The 23,677-nt window shown below is 35.5% G+C and overlaps 1 pseudogene across 1 annotated transcript in view; it reads right to left on the reverse strand.

Moving 5' to 3' along the window:
- The window catches only part of LOC308433269 (eukaryotic initiation factor 4A-II-like), a 39,201-nt pseudogene extending 17,293 nt beyond the window's left edge, over positions 1 to 21,908 (reverse strand). Inside the window, exons 1-3 of the transcript in view lie at positions 21,798 to 21,908; positions 20,658 to 20,701; positions 16,651 to 16,804 (exon numbers count right to left, since the gene is read on the reverse strand). The product of the transcript in view is annotated as a eukaryotic initiation factor 4A-II-like (transcript). The remainder of the gene's footprint in view (positions 1 to 16,650; positions 16,805 to 20,657; positions 20,702 to 21,797) is intronic.
- Positions 21,909 to 23,677: the final 1,769 nt, after the last annotated feature.

Below are 23,677 nucleotides of genomic sequence, written 5' to 3' on the forward strand. Positions count from 1 at the left end.
GAGGGGGCACCTTCATGGAAACTATGGGAAGGGATGGGGAGCATTGCTTTCATTGTATCCCATAAATTTGGGTATGTTGTGCCTTTATTTTTGTTAAATTCTAGAAAGACTTTTATTTCTTTCTGTATTACTTCATTGACCAAGCTATCATTGGGTAGAGTATTATATAGCTTCCTTGTTTATGTGCGATTTTTGTTATTCTTATTGTTATTGAAGACCAACCTAAGTCCATGGTAATCTGATAGGATGCATGGGATTATGTTGATATTCTTGTATCTGTTGAGGCCTGTTTATCGCCTGACTATATGGTCAATTTTGGAGAAGGTGCCATGAGGTTCTGAGAAAAAGGTATATTCTTTTGTTTTAGGGTAGAATATTCTATAGATATCTGTTAAATCAATTTGGTTCAGAACTTCTGTTAGTTTCACTGTGTCTCTGTTTAGGCTCTGCTTCCATGATCTGTCCATTGATTAGAGCGGGGAGTTGAAGTCTCCCACTATTATTGTGTGTGGTACTGTATATGCTTTGAGCTTTAGTAGGGTTTCTTTTATGAATATGGGTGCCCCTGTATTTGGATCATAGATGTTCAGGATTGAAATTTTATCTTGATAGATTTTTCCTTTAATGTGTAAAAAAGTGTCCTTCATTATCTTTTTTGATTACTTTTGGTTGAAAATTTATTTTATTTGATATTAGGATGGCTACTCCAGCTTGGTTCGTGGGACCATTTGCTTGAGAATTTTTTTTCCTAACTTTTTACTCTGAGGTAGTGCCCGTCTTTGTTGCTGAGATGAGTTTCCTGTATGCACCAAAACGCTGGATTCTATTTACATTTCCAGTCTGATAGTTTATGTCTTTTTTATTGGGGAATTGAGTCCATTTATGTAAAGAGATATTAAGAAATAGTGATTGTTGTTTTCTGTTATTTTTGTTGTTAGTGGTAGAATTATGTTTGTGTGCTTTTCCTCTCTGTGGTTTGTTGGAAGAATATTAATTGTTGCTTTCATAAGGTAAAGTTTCCCTTTTTGTGTTGGAGTTTTTCATCTATTATGCTTTGTAGTTCCGGGTGTTTGGACAGATATTGTGTAAAATTGGTTTTTTCCTGGAATATCTTGGTTTCTACATCTATGGTAATTGAGAATTTTGCTGGATATAGTAACCTGGGCTGGCATTTGTGTTCTCTTAGGGGCTGTATGCCATCAGACCAGGATCATCTCACTTTCACAGTCTCTGTTGAAAAGTCTGATGTAATTCTGATCGTTCTGCCTCTATATGTTACCTGTCAGTTTTACCTTACTGTTTTTAGTATTCTTTCTTTTCTCTTTGTTTCTTTCTTTTATTTCCTTTGAACATTTGTTGTTTTGACTATTATATTTCAGAAAGAATTTCTTTTCTGCTTCAATATATTTGGGGTTCTGTAGCCTTCTTTTATGTCTGTGGTCATCTCTTTCTTTAGGTTAGGGAAGTTTTCTTCTATAATTTTGTTGAAGATATTTACTTGGCCATTCAGTTGGCAGTCTTTGCTCTCTTTTACACCTATTATCCTTAGGTTTGGTCTTCTCATTGTGTCCTATATTTCCTGGATATTTTGATTTAGAATCTTTTTAATTTTTGCATTTTCTCTGAATGTTATATCAATGATTTCTATGCTATATTTCTATTGTATCTTTTGGTCCTGGTATTCTTTCTTCCATATCTTTTATTCTGTTGGTGATACTTGCATCTATGACTTCTGACATCTTTCCTAGATCTTCCAACTTCAGGGTTGTCTTCTTTTGTGATTTCTTCATTGTTTCTATTTCTGTTTTTAGCTTCTTCACCTGTTTATTTATGCTTTACTTTAGCTCTTTAAGTGATTTTTTGTTTTTTGTTTTTTGTTTTTTGTTTTGTTTTGTTTTGTTTAAGAACTTCAACTTGTTTGCATATGTTCTTGCTTTCCTGTACTTCTTTAAATGTGTTATTTATGTTCTTCTGGAGGATCTCCATCATCATCATAAAGTATAATTTTAATCTAAAATCTTCTTTTTCTGGTGAATTGGCATATCCACTATTTGAAGTGTTGGGAGAACTGGGTTCTGATATTTCCAGATTGTCTTGGATTCTGATTCTTAGATTTTTGTGCTTGTCTCTTGCCATCTTGTTATCAGTGATGCTATGTGATCTTGTAGTCTCTCACTGGAGCTTGTCTCTCCTGTGAGTCTGTAGGCCCATGCTGTTTAGAAGGAGAAGAATGTTCCTGGGTGTTCGACTCTCTGTGTAGGCTGTGAGTTCCAATGGAAGTGCCCAGTCCTGGTGCAACTGGGCTGGCTCTGACCTTGGTTCTGAAGTGTCTATTTCCAGGCAGCACTGCCAGCTGCACCCTGAAAGTTCCAGGCAGCCTCTCTAGGGATAGACTGTGGGGAGGGGGTGTGGACTCTACCTTGTGCTCCAGTGACAGACTTCCTGTGTTTTTTTCTGAGTGCCCAGCAACCTGAAGGCAGGCTGTCAGTCCGGATGAAATTAGGCTGGGTCTAGCAATGGGTTCTTTTCTATGTCTCTTCTTTGAGTTTATATTTTAGTTCATGGAATTATTCTTTGAGTTGCCCAAATGGGAAGTCTGAAATTGATCTTAGATGTCTCCATATCTCATCACCTTTTTAACACAAATGTTTGTCAAACTACCAAATACTTATCAAATTACCTCTAAGTGCCACTATTTCACTATCTTTATTCTCTTTACTTTGTACATTTATCTCTAGTTTACACACTGTCATCAAACTACCCTATTAATATGTGAGTCTAACTGCAACCCATGCCCTAGAGAGGGTTAGTCAGAAGGGTCACAGGTTTGAGGCCAGCTTGTGTTGTACAAGAAGACCGTTTGCATCAAAATCAACAAGCACTTGGATTAAGACATCATTGAACAAAACCAGAACACCTATGTCATCATTTTTCTCATGTTTTGTAGACACGTTCATTATGCATATTTTGTGTTATTACCAAACTCTCCCCTATGTTTCCTCCTTTCTAGTTTCTTCTTATTTTCCACCAAATAGGATTATATATTTGCTGGGATATTCCACAATTTCTGTTTCTATATTCACTCCACAACTACATGAGAACATGTCAAAAGTAAGCTATTGTTCTCCCCCATGTTGGTCAGTCTTTATAGGATAATTTGGCCACAGATACTTGTTAAACATTTGACAGAATAAGTTTAGAATGATGCTCTTTTATTATTTTTTTGAGAGTACAAACTAGGGTTAGGTGAGCTTAACATAATCTGGACAAACATGAATGAACAAGGTTGGGTCATTTCAGAATAATAAATTGAAACTAACTGAGCCATCTTGTAATCTTCCAGTAAGTCAGTTTTAAATTAACTTAGTTTAAAGTTAACATGCATACAAATTATGCTAATAAACATGTAAATGTAAAAATTACACATATACATGACTTTGAACAATAAAATTCTTTATTTACTACTTTAAAACAAATCTTTTGCTGTGAAAAATCTAAACTATTTCTAAACGCATCCTTTTATGTACTAAATATATAATAAATATAATTACATACTTACCGGAGAATAATCAAGGTGATTGGTATACTAGATGAACTAGAAAAGGCAATTGAGGAGAAGAAAAAAGCAAAAAACAAAGGTAATGCATAACACCTGGTATTACATTTTCCATCAATGGCATCAATGGGATCTTTTTCAGAATCTGCATTTGCCAGTCCATGTTTAATGCAAGAACAATTGTAGAATGTCTATTAAAAATGACAATAAAAAACAGAATTTCAGATGCAGCCTTGAGAAAATACTTATTAACATAAAATTTAAGGTTTAGTTAATATACAAAGAAAGAGTGCTAGTTTTCATTATTATTTAAATATCTTTTTAGATTAAAATATAAATATATCAGTTTCTTATTCTCTTACTCTCTCCAAATCCTGCTATTTGTCTCTCTTTCAATATCATAGCCACTTTTTTATTAATTATTGATCCATACTAGTTTAATCTGTATAATATTACTTAAATATATAACATTCAGGCTGACCATTAATAACTAGCTGGTATGCTATTCCCTAAAGAATGCTATTTTTTCATCCTTTCAACATAACTTAGACAAGGTCTCACTGGGATTAAAGGCATGTGTAACCACACCCAGATAATAACTCATGGTTTTAATTATACTCTCATACTAACCTGTCATACATTATTTTGAAATGAAATGTTAATTGCAAAATCAGAGACTGTTGTCAGTCAGTGAATTACTTTTTGTGAAGGTGATTGTAAATGAATAATCGTTGTAAATAAGGAAGAATCCTACAAATGTAGGAAATAGTAGTCAACTTAGGTTAAATTTATTATTATTGTGCACTAATATAAATTAGGAGCTATTAAAAATAATATATGGCCTTTCTGGCCCCACAGTAAGAGAGTACCCGGATCCGCCCAGAAAGGTTGTGCTCCTGGACCAGATGCCCAGGTGCTCTGCCACTGAGACCAGCAAGTCACCTGGAGCACAGACTTAGTGAGATTGTGCACTGAGGACCCAGAACACAGAGAGTGCTTGGTGGTAGTGCTTGTGGCAAAGGTTCCTTTCAGGCACACAGTAAGGGAGTACCCAGATCTGCTGGGAAAGGTTGTACTCCCAGGCACCCTGACACTTGGGCCAGCAGATAACCTGGGGTACAGACCTGGGGAGGCTGCAGCGTGAGCACCCAGAAACAGACAGTGCTTGGAGATGGTACTTGTGGCAAAAGTTCCTTTCCAGCCCACAGTAAGGGAGTATCTGAATCTGCTGGCCCAGAAGGGCTTTGCTGGCTAACCTGAAATCAATGAGCTCTTCCACCTAGACCAGCAGGTAACCTGCGGTACAAACCCAGTGCTTAGAGGCAGTGCCCAGGACTGTGTCAGAGAGAATCGTGATCTGCCTGGAAAAGGCAGTTCTGAAGTATCAGCTCCACGAGCACTTATACACCTGGACCAGAGGTGAACCTGACACAAAGACCCAGGGAGGGCACACTGTGAGTTCTCAGTGAGTTAGAGACTGCTATACTCACTAGAAAAGAGTCTGTTTTGTCCTGGAGAAAGAGCCAGATCTCCACCACTAGTTTTCAGGACCAGTGGGCAAAGGGGCCAAGGTCCCAGAGAAGCCTCACTAGAGTTCCCCACCTGAGCCCACAGAGACAACTGAGTACTTACCACCAGAACTTACTGCTCACCCACAAAAAGTCAAAAACAAAAGCAATTTTCTTCCTGAGCCCTTGGGCCCTCAGATACATGGGAGAGACAGGTACTAGTCACTGACAACAAGACCACATATAACCACAGACAACAAGATGGCAAGAGGAAAACAAAAGAACTTAAACAATGGAAACCAATACAACCTGGTAACATCAGAACACAGCTCTCCCACCACAGCAACCAGTGGATTGCCAAATACTCCAGAAAAAGAAGAGTCAGACCTGAAATCATACCTCAAAGTGATGATGGAGATCTTTGAGAACACCATAAATAACTCCTTTAAACAAGTACGGAGGAGAACCATAAACAAATAAAAGCTTTTAAAGAAGAAACATGAAAACCACTCAAAGAACTCAAAGAACTATAGGAAAACACAAGCGAAGAGATGAAAGAATTGAAAATAAAAATAGAAATAATAAAGAAAACACAAAAAGAGACAACCCTGGAGAAGGAAAACCTAAAAAAGAAATCAGGAGTCACAGATGCAAGCATCTCCAACAGACTATAAGAGATGGAAGAGAGAATCTCAGGGGCTGAATACAACATTAAAAACATAGACAAAACAATCAGAGAAGATGCAAAAACCAAAAAGCTCCTAACCCAAAATGTTCAGGAGATCCAGGACACAATGAGAAGAGCAAACCTAAGGATAATAGTTATAGAAGAGGACAAAAAATATCAACTAAGAGACACAGTAAATATCTTCAACAAAACTGTAGAAGAAAACTTCCCTACCCTTAAGAATGAGATGACCATGAGCGTAAAAGAAGCCTACAGAACTCCAAATAGATTGGACCAGAAAAGAAATTCACTTACACATAATAGTCAAAACACCAAATGTTCAAGAAAATATACTAAAAGAAGTAAGGGAACAAGGACATGTAACATATAAAGGAAGACCAATCAGTGTTACACCCAACTTCTCAACAGAGACAGTGAAAGCTAGAAGATCCTGGACAGACACCATGCAGACTCTAAGTGAACAAATATGTCAGCCCAGGTTACTATACCCTGCAAAACTCTCAATTACCATAGATGGAGAGACTAAGATATTTCAGGACAAAATTAAGTTTACACAATATCTGACAACAAATCTAGCCCTACAAAGGATAATAGATGGAAAACCCAAAACAAAGAGAGAAACTACATCCCTAGAAAAAGCAAAAAAAAAAAAAAAAAAAAAAAAAAAACCTAATCAAGAAAACCAAAAGAAGAAAGACACAAAAATATAATTTTACCTCTAAAAACAAAAATAACAGGAAACAATAATCACTATTCATTAACATCTGTTAACATAAATGAACTCAACTTCCCAATAAAGAGACATAGACCATCAGCATAGATATGTAAACAGGATCCAGGATTTTGCTGCATACAGGAAACTCATCTCAGAGACAAAGACAGACACTCCATCTGAGCAAAAGCCTGGAGAAAAAAAAAACTTCCAAGCATATTGCTCCAAGAAACAAGCTGCAATAGCCATTCTAATATCAAATCTGACAGATTTTCAACCAAAAGTTATCAAGAAAGATAAGGAAGGATATGTATCAAGATAATCTCTCAATCCTAAACATCTATGCTCCGAGTATAGGAGCACCTACATTCATAAAAGAAACTTTACTAGAGCTCAAAACATATTTTGCAGCACACACAATAGTTGGAGACATCAATACCCCACTCTCATCAATAGACAGATCATGGAAGCAGAAACTGAACAGAGACACAGCGAAACTAGTAGAGGTTATGAACAAATTGGAATTAACAGACATATAAAAAACATTTCATCCTAAAACAAAAGAATATACCTTCTTCTCAGCACCTCATGGCACCTTTTCCAAAATTGTCCATATAATTAGTCTCAAAACAGGCCTCAACATATATAAGACATTGAAATACTCCCATGCATTCTATCAGATCACCATGGACTAATTCTGGTTATTAATAAGAACAAAGACATCAAAAAGCCCACATACACATGGAAACTGAACAATGCTCTACTCAATGTTAGCATGGTCGAAGATGAAATAAAAAATTAAATTAAGGATTTTTTTAGAATTTAATGGAAATGAAAACATAACATACCCAAATGTATGGGATGCAATGAAAGCAGTACTTAGATGAAGACTCATAGCTCTTAGTGCCTTCAAAAAGAAACTGGACAGAGCATACCCTAGCAGCTTGACAGAACAGCTGAAAACTCTAGAACAAAAAAGAAGCAGATACACCCAAAAGAAGTAGACAGCAGGAAATAATCACACTCAGAGCAGATATCAACCAAGTACAAACAAACAAACAAACAAACAATCAAGCAAACGAAAAGCATACAAAGAATCAACAAAACCAGGATCTTGTTCTTTGAGACAATTAATAAGATTAATAAACCCTTAGCCAGACTAACTAGAGGGCACAAAGAGAGTATCCAAATTAACAAAATCAGAAAGAAAAGTGGAGACATAACAACAGAAACTGAGGAAATTCAAGAAATCATTAGATCCTACTTCAAAAAAAAAACCTATACTCAACAAATCTGGCAAATCTGGAGAAAGTGGGAAAATTTCTAGACGGATAAATTAGGATCAGATGAACCATCTAAACTATTCTATAACACCTATAAAAATAGAAGCAGTCATCAAAAGCCACCCAAACAAAAAAAGCCCAGGAATAGGTTGATTCAGTGCAAAATTCTATCAGACATTCATTGATGACCTAATACCAATACTCTCCAAAATATTCCACAAAATAGAGACAGATGGAACACTACCCAACTCTTTCTTTGAAGCCACAATTATTCTTATTCCTAAAACACAGAATGAAGCTACAAGGAAAGAGAACTTCAGAACAATCTCTCTCATTAACACTGACGCAAAAATACCAAATAAAATTCTTGCAAACCAAATGCTAGAATACATCAAAATGATCAATCAACATAATCAAGTAGGCTTCATTCCAGGGATCCAGTGATGATTCAATATATGAAAATTCATCAATGGAATTTACCATATAAACAAACTCAAAGAAAAAGAAACATCTTAATAGATGCTGAGAAAGCATTTGACAAAATTTAACACCCCTTCATGTTAAAAGTCTTAGAAAGATCAGGAATCCAAGGCCATACTTAAACATAGTAAAAGCAATATACGGCAAACCAGTAGCCAACATCAAACTAAACGAAGTCAAATCGAAGCAATCCCACTAAAACCACGGACTTGGCAAGGCTGACAACTCTCCCCCTACCTATTCAGTATAGTACTGGAAGTCCTGGCCAGAGAAATTAGACAAGAAAAAGAAACCAATGAGATACAAATCAGAAAGGAAGAAGTAAAAATATCATTTTGGCTTCTTTCACACACGTAGAAAACCATGTAGATAATGGTAAATTACAGCTGAGAAGAGTTTGGAAAATCATATCATTTCACAAACCAGTTATAAGATATTGATGAACAGTGTTTATAAAAATGCAATTGAAATGAAGCAGCAAATTATATTTAATACCAATAATAAAAAAGAATTTGGGACTAGGCAAGTCTTCGGTTGAGTGGCTAACTTAATCAATGTGCGTAATTTTTCTTTAATTTTAGTTAATGATATTTTACTTGAAAAATTAATAACACCAATAAAATGAAACTTGATCAAAATTTTCTACATCAAATATACTAAATATTAATTTAGGAGCTGAAATTACAATTTAAAGATATGTGCAAGTTTTAGGTAAGAGAAGAAATAGCTATTACACATCAAACAAGAAGATACGAACACATGGAAAATGAATCAGATATAATTGTAAAAACAAAGTCAGCATTAACATTAAGAATATAAAATCATTAAAAATATATTTGAAGACAGACTAGTTACCAGTCACAAAAAGGAATGTGTGTGAAGAAGGAATAATTCATTAATGAGACATAACAATATGTCATACATATAACAACACCTCAGAAATAAAACATAAATAAGAGAAGAGTTAGAAACTGCAGATAGGCAAACTTTTTCATGTGTGATATTTATAACTTAATGTTATTTATAAGCAGTTCAAAATAACAAGTAAAAATGGGCTTAAAATTAAGACAAACAACAAATACAGTAAAATCTTATTTGATATGGTGGATGGAGTTTTTTTAAAGGAAACAGTATGTGAGAAACAGGAGTGAAGAGAACAAAGAGTGCATATGACTGATATTGCTAGACATTTGTATTCTGTGTATGGGAACATTGTGGAGAAATTTTAATCCAGCAACGTGGTTGCTCTGGCGAGGGATAATATCCAAAGTCCTAGGTCTGTGTGATCTGGCTGCAGTAGACACACACCACACACTTCTTTTTTCTCTGGCTATAATACAGAGAAGCCTTTGGTATACATTTTTAATCCTAAATGATTGCATCTAATTAAGAGGCAGACAAAGTGATGAATCAGAGAAATATTTGAATTAATGAGTCAGAGATAAAATACTCCCACCTCTTTAGAGAGCAGAGAGCAAAGCAAGACATAGAAGAAGAGGTGTGTGTGTGTGTGTGTGTGTGTGTGTGTGTGTGTGTGTGTGTGTGTGTATGAAAGTTTTTACTAGGACGATTTCAAATATACAGGTCCAGGTGAATACAGAAAGAACCAGAGGATGAGAACACGCTAGAAGATTAGAATAGAATGCCAAAGTTAGAGTGAGGCCAGGCAGAGTAACATGGAAAGAGTTCTCCCATCTGAAGGCTGCTTGTGTATGACTGACTTCTAGACAGCTAGGATGAGGATCTTAAGCCCATACAATGACACACATACTAATAGTGCCACTCCCTGGGCTAAGCATACATAAACCATCACAGACCTGTACACTGATTTCTTTCTATACAACTAAGTCATGCTATGTCTTGGATTTTTAACTTAGAATTGGGAGGTTATGACAAGATTATTTAAAGGCACAAATGCATTGCTAATTTGCTTGGCAGGGATAAGATAACAAATACCAGATATCTATCCGGACTCAAGATGTATGGCGAATCTCAAAAACTAATCAGTCAGTCAGTCAGTCAATCAATCAATCAACTGACCAATAAAGCAGAAATTATATCCAGGCTAAGTAAAACTACACGGAGCACCAAACAATGAGGAAATTCCAAATGCATCTGAAGATAAACAGAAGATAACAATGCAGAGAGGTCTGTGATGGTGACTTTTGATTATCAGTTTGGCTTGTGTATATATGAGGTCAGTTCCAGAGGTTAGTTAGTGGACTTGGATGGGAGAACTGATGCCTAGTATGAAGGGTACAGAAAGAAACAAAAGTGCAAGTTGTCAGTTAGTGCAGGCACACTCAACTGTCCCCCCCACACCCCTGTAAGACTTAAAACTAATGCAGCCAGCTACAAGGGACTAAACATGTAAAAGCATGAGCAAAAATAAGTCTTTGTATTTTCCTATTCTTTTTCTTGGGTATTTGTCACAAAATCAGAATGGCTAAAATCAAAACCTCAGGTGATAGCACCTGTTAGACTGCCTCACTGCTGATGAGATTGTAAACTGGTACAACCACTCTGGAAATCAATCAAAGTTCCATAGAAAATTGGAAGTAGATTTACCAAAAGACCCAGCTATACCAATCTTAGGAATATACCCAAAACATGCCCTACCAGGCCACAGAGGGATGTGTTCCACTGTGTTCATAGTGGTTTTGTTTGTGATAGCCAGAAGCTGCAAACAACCCAGATGTCCCACAAGAGAAAAATGGGTACAGAAAATGCGGTTCATTTGCTCAATGGAATATGACTCAGCTATTAAAAATGAGGACATTCTGAGCTTTTCCAGGAAAAGGATAGAACTAGAAAATGTCCTGAGTGGGGTAACTCAGAACTAAAAGGATACACACAGTATGTATTCACTAATAAGTGGATATTAGCCAAAACAAGTGCAGAATACCCAAGATACAGTCCACAGAAATCAAAAAGTTTGGCAAGCCCAAGGGCCCAGATGAATATGCCCAGATCCCACCTGGGAGGGAGAAAAAGGCAATCACAGGAATGGGGGTGAGAGTGGGAGGAACCTTGGTGAGTAGGGAACCAGGTACAAGAGGGTAATATTATCAGGTATTTCGTAGGGGAAAAGGATTGAAGCCCTGAGAGCCAGCAGAAAGAATGGAAACAGGAAACCCTGGGAGGTAGGAGTCAGGATGGGGCTGCAGAATGTATCAGAGATCTGGGAGGTGAGAGACTCTCAGGACCCAATTGGAGGGACCTTGGATGAAATGCCCTACAGTGGGGAGAAGGTACTTTTAGAGTCATCTCCTTTAGACAGACAGGACATCAAGTGAGAGAGAGGATGGCATCCCACAGTTAAATCTCTGACTCATAATTGTTCCTCTCTGAAAGACCTGCAGGGACAAAAATGGAGAAGAGCCTGAGGAAAAAAAGGTTCAGAGTCCAAAGTGTAATCCAGCTCAGAGGGAGGCCCCAAGGCTTGACCTAATTACTGAGGCCATGAAGTGCTCACAAATGGGACCTGTCATGACTGCCCTCTGAAAGACCCAACTTTTATCTCAAAGAGTCAGATGGAGATATTTATACCCAATCAATGGACAGAAGTTGCTGAACCCAGTGGTTGAAGAAGCTAAGGAGGAGATTGGTCCTGCAGAAGGACAGCAGTCTCAGTTAACTTTGCCCCAGAGATCTCTTGATGAAACACCCACCAGGCAGCACACACCAGCTGATATGAGTCCCCCAACACATACACAACAGAGGACTGCTGGGTCTGGCTTCAGTCAGAGAAGGTGCACCTAACCCTCAAGAGACCAGGAGTCCCAGTGAGTAGAGAGGTCTAGGGGTAGGGTGGAGATGAGGTGGGAAGATTCTCATGAAGATGAGGGAATAGAGGAGTTATGGGATGTGGAGAAGTCAGAGGGTGGACAGGAAGGGGGATAAAATCTGCAGTGTAAGAAAAAAAACTAAAAGAAAAATTTTTAAAAAGTAAAAGAAAGTCTAAAATTGTGTCTTTTAATTTGGTGTGGAAAACCTAGCATCCAATTTAAAGTTCTCAGAAACAATGGAGAAATTCTTCAGGCAGAAAGAAAATAATACCATGAGAAAGCATAAAATTTGTAGAAAATGTGCAAAAATAGAACAGTAGTAGTGTATATTATTTAAAATATATAAGCAGGTAGGACTGCAAACTTCTACAGCCACTTTGGAAATCCATTGGGTAGTTTCTGAAGAACCTCTAAATAGATCCATCATGAAATCCAGTTATACAAATATCTAGAATTTACCTAAATGAATCTACATCCTACTACAGAGACTCATGGTCAACAACGTTCATCGATTATCTATTCAAAAGAGCCAGAAAATGGGAACAGGATAAATGTGGAGAGCCGCAATAGCATTTGCCATCACAAGATGGCACTAACTTCCGTTGCGGCAGCCTGGCCCCTCCCTGTGAACAAACAGTGTGCGCATGTGCAAGAGTGTGTTCACGCCAAGTCTTTGCCCACCCCAGGGCGTGCCAGTGAGATCATAAGTAAGCGACCAATTAGGCATGGACACACAGCCTTGGGGACTATATAAGGGACAGCTAGTGGGGCCTCGTGGTCTTCCTCTTCAAGATGCAATAAATGCTTTGCTGCAGAAGGATCCTGGTGCCCCGCGTGCGTTCTTGCTGGTGGGTCGATAGCGCGGGACAGATAAATGTTCATCAACAGATCAATAGAAAGAGTATATAGTGTCATGTTACTTTTACACAATGGAATATTACTCAGCTGAGGAGAAGGCAGAGGGCAGACAGGAGGACAAGGAGGAGGACGAAGAAAAGAAGAATGAGGAGGAGGAGGGAGAGGAGGAGGAGGGAGAGGAGGAGACGGAGGAAGAGGAGAAGGAAGAAGAAAATTGCATCTAAATGAATGGAACTAGAAAAAATGTAATCCTGCATTAAATAATGCAGACCACAAAAAGATAAATATGTTACTAATTCATTTATACATGCATAATTTCCTTTAAGTTAATGGTGAGGAAGCTACACTCCATAGAATCACAGAGGTTAGACTGAGAGTCAGAAACTTGGGATGGTTGAATCTCCCGAGAACTCTTCAGAAGAGGAGGAGGAAAGAGTTTTCAGAACTAGAGGGTATGGAGAACACCAAGGATACAAGGCCTTTTAGACACACAGAACAGATGTGCATGTGACCTTACAGCCTATGGTGGTGTGGACAGGCCTTGGCCTGACTTCAACAGGTATGAGAGGGGAAGTAGACACAGGAAACACAGAAGTGATCTCCACTTGACAGTCATTGGTAAACAAAATGACAGTTTTCTCCAACCATGTCTGCTTGGAACTCACATGACTTTCAGGTGCAGGTTGCATGTCTATCAATTGTTGAACAGTACAAAACAAATTCTGACATAATATCTATCTATCTCTCTGTCTCTTGTCTGTCTGTCTGTCTGTTCATTCATTTGTCCATCTATTTGTATGTTGGTTTGTCTCACAATGTTTTTTTTACTTGTTTATTTACTAACTACAAATAATTTGCTTATAAAGTATAGATTTCAATTTTATTTTTCAGGGATTTTTGTGAATATTAAATGTGTGTCTCTTAGAATCTATATTTTTAATGCTCTTTTTGCAGCTCTTTTTCTTTTCTTAGTTTTGTCTTACTCTGGTTTTAAAAGAATCATCATCATCATCATCATCACCATCATCATCATCATCATCACCAACATTAGTATTACTATTATTCTGATTTTTAATAATAAAAGAAAAGGTTGCAGGTTTCAAGGGGTATCGGTATAGAAAGAATCTAGTAGGGGTGGAATAGGAAGAACTCTACTCATTATATATTGTATAAAAAGTTATTTTCTATTTAAAAAATTAAAAAATAAAATGTATGAGAGCCTACAAAAATAAAAAGTATTAACAAACAGAGCTTGGGAAAGAGCTCACTCCACAGACTGCTTGCCATGCACCAAGAGGAACCAAAGTTTAATAGCCGATGCACATAGGAAGCTATTCCCCTAACTCTGGGTTGGGAAAATAAGAAGATAACTGGCCATCCAGCCTAACCAAAGGGATGAGCTCCAGATTCAGTGAGACCCTGTCTCAAGGTTTAAGACAGAGAGCAACTGAGGAAGACATTTACGACCAACTTCTAGAGTACACACACATACTTTCATGCACATGCACACTAAATTAAGTGAATAAGTAAGATGTTAGAAACTATACAAAGTCGGGACTAATGGTTTAAGAATATTTCAGGTGAAAGAGATTCTAATATGTCCTTTCTGTTTATTAAAAAAAAGCATATTAATCTTTGGGCTATCCCAAGGAAAACCACAATTTATTTTAAAATATCCATAATATATCTTAGGTAAATAAATATTTTGATTAATAAAAACACACTAATAGTTTCTTGTATCTACCATATCTCTCTCATTAGAATCTTCTACAATTTGCTTTATGTTTGTATGCCTTGCAATATCTATTTTGTGTGTAGAATTTCCATACCTACTTCTTTTCTAGGATTAAATTACAAATTCAAGTGGAAAATAAAAAGTCCATTTATTGTCTTTCATTTTCTGTCCAATCTGAGATACATTTTCTGCTTTGCAATACTCTATTAACTATGAAAAAAAGCTGTCACTATCTTTTGTCACCTAAGAGATTCCTTAATGTTTTGGATGAAGTAAATTAGCTCCTTCATTGATGATGAGAATGAGGTCTCTGATAAACAAAAACTCCTGATAGAAGTTGTCAACCTTGTTATCTTATACTCAAAGCCAAGACTACTAGCAAGAAGAACTAGTCAAAGGGGCAAGATAGTAAAGAAAAGCCCAAATACATATATTAATATGTAAAATATATGTGAGCATTTTTAGAAGCATAAATTATGGTCTCAAAAAGACCCAAGTGCAGATTACTAATTTGAAAAAAAAAATGTATATTTTTTGTTTTTGTACAGGCATTGTTTCTCCTTTGTTGTTCAAAAATATTCTGTTGTTTTAGTTCTTTCCCATTTGAAGTTAATGCTGAGTCTATACAATCTTAAGTTGCATTCGTATCAAATTTTTCTAACCACAGTCTTTGTTTTTGTTAATTTGACTTAAATGCTATTGCTTTCATCTAATATTACTGTCTTTCTATACAACTTCTGGCAGCTTCATACTTCACTGAAAAATTTTCTTTTTAAACAGCTAAATGCTATCCTCCATGATGTGGAACAATATTGTGGAAATTTTTTTTTATATTTGATGTGCATTATGAATTAATTTTCTTGTAGAAATATAAAATAATTATAAAGGATTTTATGAGATGAATGTCGCTAGACAGGGTTCCACACACAGGAAAGTAGTTCAGTAATGATCCTGTGCTTACCCTCGCATTACACATGCATCTGATGTATTGTAGCATGGTGGACATTTACAGCTGTGTTTACTAAATGCCGAGGACAGGGGATTGGGTTTTTATCCCCAACACCTACATAGACATCCTAGAGTGGTTATGTACTTTTAACCTCACTGCTGCAAAAACACGAATGTGTGGATCTCTGGGACTATTGGGGCCAGGCATTCTGGCCTACTTGGAGGAACTCAAAACCTGTGAAAGATTGCCTCAAAGATCAAGATGGGTTTATCTTAGAGAATGTATTCAGAGATTGTCCTCTGACCAGTCCTTCATTTTTAGTATCAAATTCTCTCATACTTGTGCACATGTGTTTCACATGCCCACGTGCATACATGATTAAAAACATTTATACACACAAAATGGTAAAAAAGAAACCATGACCTTAGACAAGTAGATTTGTAATTGTTCTCTACAACAGGTGAAGTGCTAGAAAAAAAATCTGGGTGGTCATAGCAGTCTAAGAAATAAAAAAAAAATCATGTTTATATTGAAAGGTGTGAAACTATATTCTGTTTTAATAGAGCTGGTGGGTAGTTCTTTACAACAGAAATCAGAAACAACTCAGTAAAATCATATTTCTCTAATTCCTATGAGTTTTCTATAGCTCTCAGTTTTCTAGAATGTCAGATAAGTTTTGTGAAAGCCTCTTATATTTATGATAAGATCTGGTGCACAAAGAACCAGGGACTGTGAATATAGCTCAGCAGTGGGGCACTGTATTCAACCACCTCGCCACACACTTAAAAATAACATCCACATCTGAGCTACTGTGTGCATTTTGAATCTAATCAGAAGACAATTTTGAAGGAAAGATGGCTCACAGGACAACACTGGCAACCCCTTTAGTGTGTGGAAGGTTATGTTCAATGTTCGTGCGTGCTGCTGAAAAGGAATGCTGAAAAGATAAAGTAGGGTTTCTTTCCATGTTGTTGAAATAAAAAAATATAAAAAATATAAAATCAAAATTCTAGAGTGAGGTAGAAGTCTTATCTAGTCACTATCTGCAAATTTGAGCATGTTATTGGAGAGGAAGAAGCATAAGAACATTTACCTTTTCGTAGTTTATGTGTTTAGAATTAAGGCATCCTGCAAAGCAGGGAGAGAAATATTCAGTCTCATCTCTTCCACATACAGAAGAATAGATGTTACTTTCGCAACCACAGTGTGCATTGCATGGAGCTGTGAGGTTTCCAAAGGTACCTGTTCTGTTAATTGAGATTAAATAAAATTAAAATACCCTCATTTAAATTTAATGCATAATGAATACATTAAGCTATGAATAAATTTTACAAGTATGCTTATTGAAATATTTTAACATATTTACTAAGGTATAAAAGCATAATAAATACATATTTAAGAGTGTAATGCATGACGGTCCTGGAAAGATGATGTAGCACTTGAGAGCACTTCCTGCTCTTCCAGAGGACCAAAACTCCATTCCCAGTATCATCATGGAAGCTCATAGAGCCCCCTGCAATTCCAACAACAGGGAATCTTCTGCCCTCTTATGGTCTCTGCAAGTATCAGGCATGAATGTGGTAACATACATATATGTAAGTGAATATTCAAACACAAAATCTTTAAAATGTGCCACTTGATTTTATATGCTAGAGTGAAATTGTCATTAGAGTCATATTAAGAAGCAGAATCTTCAGCCGGTAAAATGGACTTCTTTTCCCTCTACTTCTTCCTCCCTCTCTTTTTCTTTCTTTCTTTCTTTCTTTCTTTCTTTTTTTCTTTCTTTCTTTCTTCTATCTCTTTCACTCTCTTTCTCTCTCTTTTGTTTTCCTTTATTGTATTCTACCTTCCCTCCTCTTTTTCTGCTTCTTTTTCTCTTGTGTGAAAGATTCTTTCCCTATAGCCCAACCTAATGTCACTATATAGCCAAGGTGGACCTCCAACTAATGGCCATCTCTTGCCCTTAATTTCCCATGTGCTGTAGAACATTTCATCATCTTAGGAAGCAACAGATGCTTAACTTTATTGAGTTGTTAATTTCTGTTTGCATTAAGAATATCCATGTCATTTTTAACTTGTTTAGTATGATGTATCTATTGATGTTTATCTGTTAATCTGATTTTCCTGATAATGCTTGGTTGAATACCTGAACATAATGTGCAACACTGAGTAAATTTTAGCATATTTATCACCTTAAGCATTTATAATTTCTTTGGATTTTGAAATATTCAAAGTTCTCTTTGCTACCTACTTAAATATGTAAGTTATTAATCATGATTATAATAAAATACGTTAAATTTTTCACTGCAGTAATGTACTTCTTCAATTAAATTTATTCTTGGAAAATTCTTTTCATTTGCTTTCTGGAACCGCAACTAATAATATTATCTTTTTCATAATTATTACATGATTAATTCAACATAACTGCATTTAGTTTTTTCTACCTGGCCTTTAGTGACTTCATAGTGTCTACTGTAATGGTTCTTCAGTTGAAGGACAGACAGTGATTTATTTTTTTTCAAAGAAGCAGTGTTGTAGTACAATAATTTTAGGGGGTCTGGAGAAATGGCTCACTACTTAAGTGCATGTGTTGCTCTTCTTTGTAGAACCAAAGCTCAGTTTCCGGGAACCTAAAGTCTTATTCCTGTACTGTATTGAATTACAGTACACCTGCAGTTCCAGCTCTTTTGAGTCTGAAATCATCTTCTGGTTTCAGTCACCCACATATGAACATACTCATGCATTCACATAAAATTAAAATTCTAAAAGAAGTATTCCTTTCTTGTATTTTCATTACATTTCATTTTTTTGTATTTCTTTTTTCATTTCTACTACTTTGTTCCTATTGGGAAATTAACTGGTTCATAATAATGAAAACAAAACAAAGCAAAAATCTATATGTCAGAGGACCTATAGCAACTTCCATGATACTGAAAAAGTCTGCCTTGCTCACAGATTCTAAATCAATCTCTTCATACTACTAGTGTGCAATGTGTCCCTTGTGCTAAAAGCATAACACATTGCTTGTGAACTTAACATTCTCATATTTTTCATATTAAAAATTGCAAGGATGGGAGCCAGCAATATATGTATTTGACATGTCTTATAGGAGGTTGCTATTAAAGATGATAAAATCAGTGTTTTAGGGACTAAATTGTGAAATGTTGTAAGTAGAACATACATAATTGTCATCATTCAGCAGTCCAGTTTCTTATGTCATGAGAAGATTTATTCTACATCTATAGATATCTTGAGTACTGGAGAATTAGTTAAAGCTGTGCCAAATGAGGTTTCCAGTTGGATATATACATTTTCAGGGGATATATTTTTGAAACATTCTTCTCAGGTTGGAATGTCTGCTTTATATACATTAAGTTTCTATGTATTCATAATGCATATCTTAGATGTCCTGAATCTTATGAAGATTTGTAGTTAAGACAATACCACCATACTTATTTGGCATCACCATACATTTTTATGTCTTGCATTTCAGTTCTCCAACATGGTTTTATTGATTTATTTTGGGATAGAGTATATTCTTAACTCAATGCCTGTGGTTACACACACACACATATATAATATATGTGTATATATATGGAGAGAGAGAGAGAGAGAGAGAGAGAGAGAGAGAGAGAGAGAGAGAGAGAGAGTCTTTGAGGGAGAAATGATATCTTCTCTTAATTAAATTTATTAACCCAGAAGAAAAGACATAATATGCAGTCACTGATAATGGGATACTAACCTCAGAAAGCTCTGAACACCCCAGAAACAACTCACAGACTCTGTGAAGTTCAACAACAACAATATATATATATATATATAAAATAAATAAATAAATAAATTTATTTTAAAACATAATTTTTCATTATTTTTATTTCCTTTTTTTAACTTTATTTTAAAAAACAAAGATAAAAGAAAAAAATTTAAAAATTTTTTGCATAAATGTATACAAATTTATTTTTGTCAGTGCTTGGCTTTTTTTTTAAGGTTTGATACAATTTTAAACATTTGTATTTTAGAAAGTTATTCTGAGGATTACAAATGCTTTTCACATGAATTTGTAGAGAAATGACATCTATAACATTTATCATTCAAGTATAGGAGTGCTTACAGTATGTTGCTTAGGCATTAATTTAAATGAGCAAGCTTTTACTTTATTCATAAACGTTTTGCTCAACTTAGATACTTGGGCAGCTTATTTAGACATCTTATATTTTTAATTGGCAAGCAAATTGATAGAAATTGGATGTTTCCATTTATTTCTCGCTGGCGTGAAGGAGGAAATAAGTCTTAGTACTTTTGTGTTTGGGGAATCTGTTAGTTGTCATGCCATTAACGACCCACCTCCAGGCTCTCTGGGTTTTCTGTTCCCAAGCATTGCTCTATTGTGTAATATACTCATTTCACCAGGTTAACAAAAGCTTTTGCACAGAAAAGGCTTTTAGTTTGTATGTTTTTTATAAATGTATCATATTTGAGTTATAAATATGTGTATTATTACTATGTATACAGATTCATCATCTTCCTCTAACCCTTATGGACACATTTGTGAAGTTTTATATCTCTTTGGACAGTGCCATAGCATTTATTGGATAGTAGTTTGTGAAATGTGACCCCATTGTAGATTAAAGTGCTATTATTTTTTTTTATCATTTCACTTGCTTAATTTTTTGGATTTAAGTGTCATTGATACTACACAATATTTCATAATAATTAATGCCAAGCCTTTTTAACTTTGCAGATTTAATCTAAAATGTCTATGTGGGTTCTCAAGTGTCCTTTAAATATTTTCTTTGATGTTTATAAGAAGATAGACCAGTTTGAGAATACAAAGTCAAATCACTTCACACAGTTTCTAGTAACATTTTGCACTTGCTACATATTCTAACTCAAAGTTCTGGTTTTGCTCATAAATCACTAGTCAATGCTTCATATATATATATATATATATATATATATATATATATATATATATATATATATATATATTTCATGTTTAATAATTCTAAGAGTTATTCTATAATAAGGTTACTAGATTACTAGCTTGAAAGATATGCCTTCAGTTATGATTTTAAATCTAGTGTACAAACTTATACTTACCCTTCGTAATCGCTGTTGATTCCAGCAAATTTCACTCTTTCACACTTTACAAAGATGTTTAACATTAACAGCAGAAACGATACAATAGATGTTATCATTATAAATTTCATTTGGGTTTTACAAGACATCTTCAACTTGGAAACAATGAAACCTCCCAGAAAATTGCCAATTGCACCTGCTGGAATTAAAATAATTCCTAAGAAAAGGAAAAGAAAATATTGTTAAACATACCTGTGGAGAATATAGAAAATTTATCTATAATTGCCATTTCCTCTACTCAAATCCATATTTTCAAACAAAAGCAAAAGTAAAACAAAAACCAACCTCAAAGCAAAAATAAAAAAATAGAAAATATTGTATTTGCTAAGAATCGCAACAGCCACCTCACTGAGCTACCTCACAGATACTCCACACGAATAGGCCTATGTCAGTGTGAGCCTCCAAAGTATCTAATGTAAGGTATTTTCTCCTCAGTCATAGATATTCAAAAAGAGGAAATAACAGAAGATTATGGGAAAAAAGAATAAATGAGGAAGAGAGCGGTAAATGAAAGAAACCTGTCACACTAGAGCACAGTAAACTAAATGTCGAGCACTGTGTGTGTGCATGTGATGGGTAGAATACACAATACCAACAGCAATATAAACAACAGATTAAGACTAGTGAGGATCTGAGTATATACAAATAAAATGAATGATCCCTACAAGTGAACACACACACACACACACACACACACACAAACCAAATGGAGAAAAAATAAAGGCATTGGGTGAAAAAGAAGACCAAACAAGAAAATTGAACAGTAAAACACATAATGGTAAAAACTCAAGTTCAGGTCCAAGGTGGTGGCATATGGACACTCAGCAATTGTTTTATTTTTAATGGATGGGAAACAATAAACTTGGAACTTGTTATGGAAGGAAGAGTGGGTAAGAACTGGAATTTGTCTGAACAGAAAATAAAACCTAGTACATTACAGAGAATAAGGAAAATAACAAGCAAGGTAAGCAAATACTCTGGCTCCAGGAAGACAGAAGCTTAGTAGAACAGTGAACTTCCTGTTTCTAGGTAGGAAAGTCACATGGAGCGAGACTTGGCATTGAAGGTTGCATCCTGCAGATATGAAGCCTGAATACATACCAGGTGTATTTCTGAAGCTAGCTCCAGCAAAGAAATAACAGGAAGATGCATGAAAATGTAGTTATAGAGCTGCCCGGGGGAGGGAGGGTCTATTGTCAGACACTCAGTCATTCTCAGACTAGAAACCTTGGCATTGTCTCAGACAATCCTCAGAAGAATCTCAGACTTCTTGTGGACACATTAGTGCAAGCAGCCATTCCAGACAGGGAGGCAGTTATAATTTGGCTGAGTGTCTCAGATACAACATGACAATAGAGGTGTGTGCTCATGTACACTGTGAGAGGTATACCAGGCATGCCACATGTATTTGGATGTTCCCTGTGCCTTAGGTTGAAAAAATACTAAAAGCCTTCAGAGCAAATATGTATACATTCAGCACAGTCTGTAGTCTGTACAAATTTAGTGTTCAGTAAGAGCTCCCTGTAGTACAAACACTGTTTACATATTCATTGTACAGAAAACTTTCTAACTGAAGATAAACCTAAAATAGCATAGATTCTCCTTATGCTCATGTGGTGAAACACGGTGCACTGCTTGACCATCAAAAATCAAGTACAGGGGATTTCAGACTAGGACTCCAGACAGTACACATTTCTTCAACAGTCTACTTACCCTGACATAGAACAGATGAACAGTATGGGTGAGTTAACTATGGTATTTTTAAGATAAAACAACCCAACAAAGAGAGATTCTGAAAAACAATACAAAACTTGAATATGAAAAGCTTTATAAACTGAATCTAAACCAACTAAACTGGGTATGTCAGCGCAAAACTGAAATTAGAGAGAGAAAGACCTAAAGACCATCCTCAGCTATAGACCAAGGTCAAGTTTACAATCTGTCTGGCTGTACCACCTCTCTTCTCAATAAACAAAATTAGTTGAAAGCTTTAACAAAGCACAAGAATATAGTATAACTGGGAAATTCTCAAGATGGCTCAACAAGTAAAGATGCTTGCCACCAATCCTTGAGACCTACGTGGCAAAAGGAAAGAGTGAACTCCCAGAAGTTGTATGCTAGATCCTGTGTGTGTATTTCTGAAAGACCATGCACATATATATATATATATATATATATATATATATATATATATATATATATACACAAAACATAAATAATAAAAATGTAAATATCAATGAAAATATTTTAAACATGTAGGGTGTTATTGGACTAATTATATAAATAGCAATACTTCCATAATATAAGACCTTCAAATGCATTTCTGTGATTTTAGAATCTGAGATGTAAAGAACAGTAGCCAGTAAGAAGCTGTTCTTAAGAGGTTCACTTATTCTCTGTGATAATTATTTTATATATTCTAAAGCAATGCTCTTGAGGCAGGTCCACTTATGATTTAATGAAATTGAGCACTTACTGATACTTCTGGTATTAGGTCTTTTACAAAGTATGTCCTTTGCTTAAAAGATCATTGTTCTTAGAATTAGTACACTGATACCAGCATTTACTCTAGTTAATGTTCATATAGCATATTCTTTTGAATCCTCATCTTTTAAATTTTTTGTGTCTCATATTTAAGGAAACCTTCAGTTAAGCAATAGATGTTGAAATTTCTTCTCCTTATGACAATGTTTCATCTATTTTTATCTTACATATTTCAGGAATAGATAAGGTAAATGTTCTTCCTGTCAGCCTAAATCTTATGCACATGCCAACTACTGAAGCAGAATCCTCTTCGTCTTAAACATTTTGAAAATAAATTTCTTTCTACCGTTAACAGCCATATATATATATATATATATACACACACACACACACACACACACACTGTATCTTTATCTTGGGAGCAGAGACTAGCTTATGATTTTTTTTTAGTTTTACAGGGGGTATTCACACATACTGAACCTGTGTCTTCCCCTTAT

This window comes from Micromys minutus (assembly GCF_963924665.1).
Source record: "Micromys minutus genome assembly, chromosome: 19".
NCBI classification, from domain to species: Eukaryota; Metazoa; Chordata; class Mammalia; order Rodentia; family Muridae; genus Micromys; species Micromys minutus.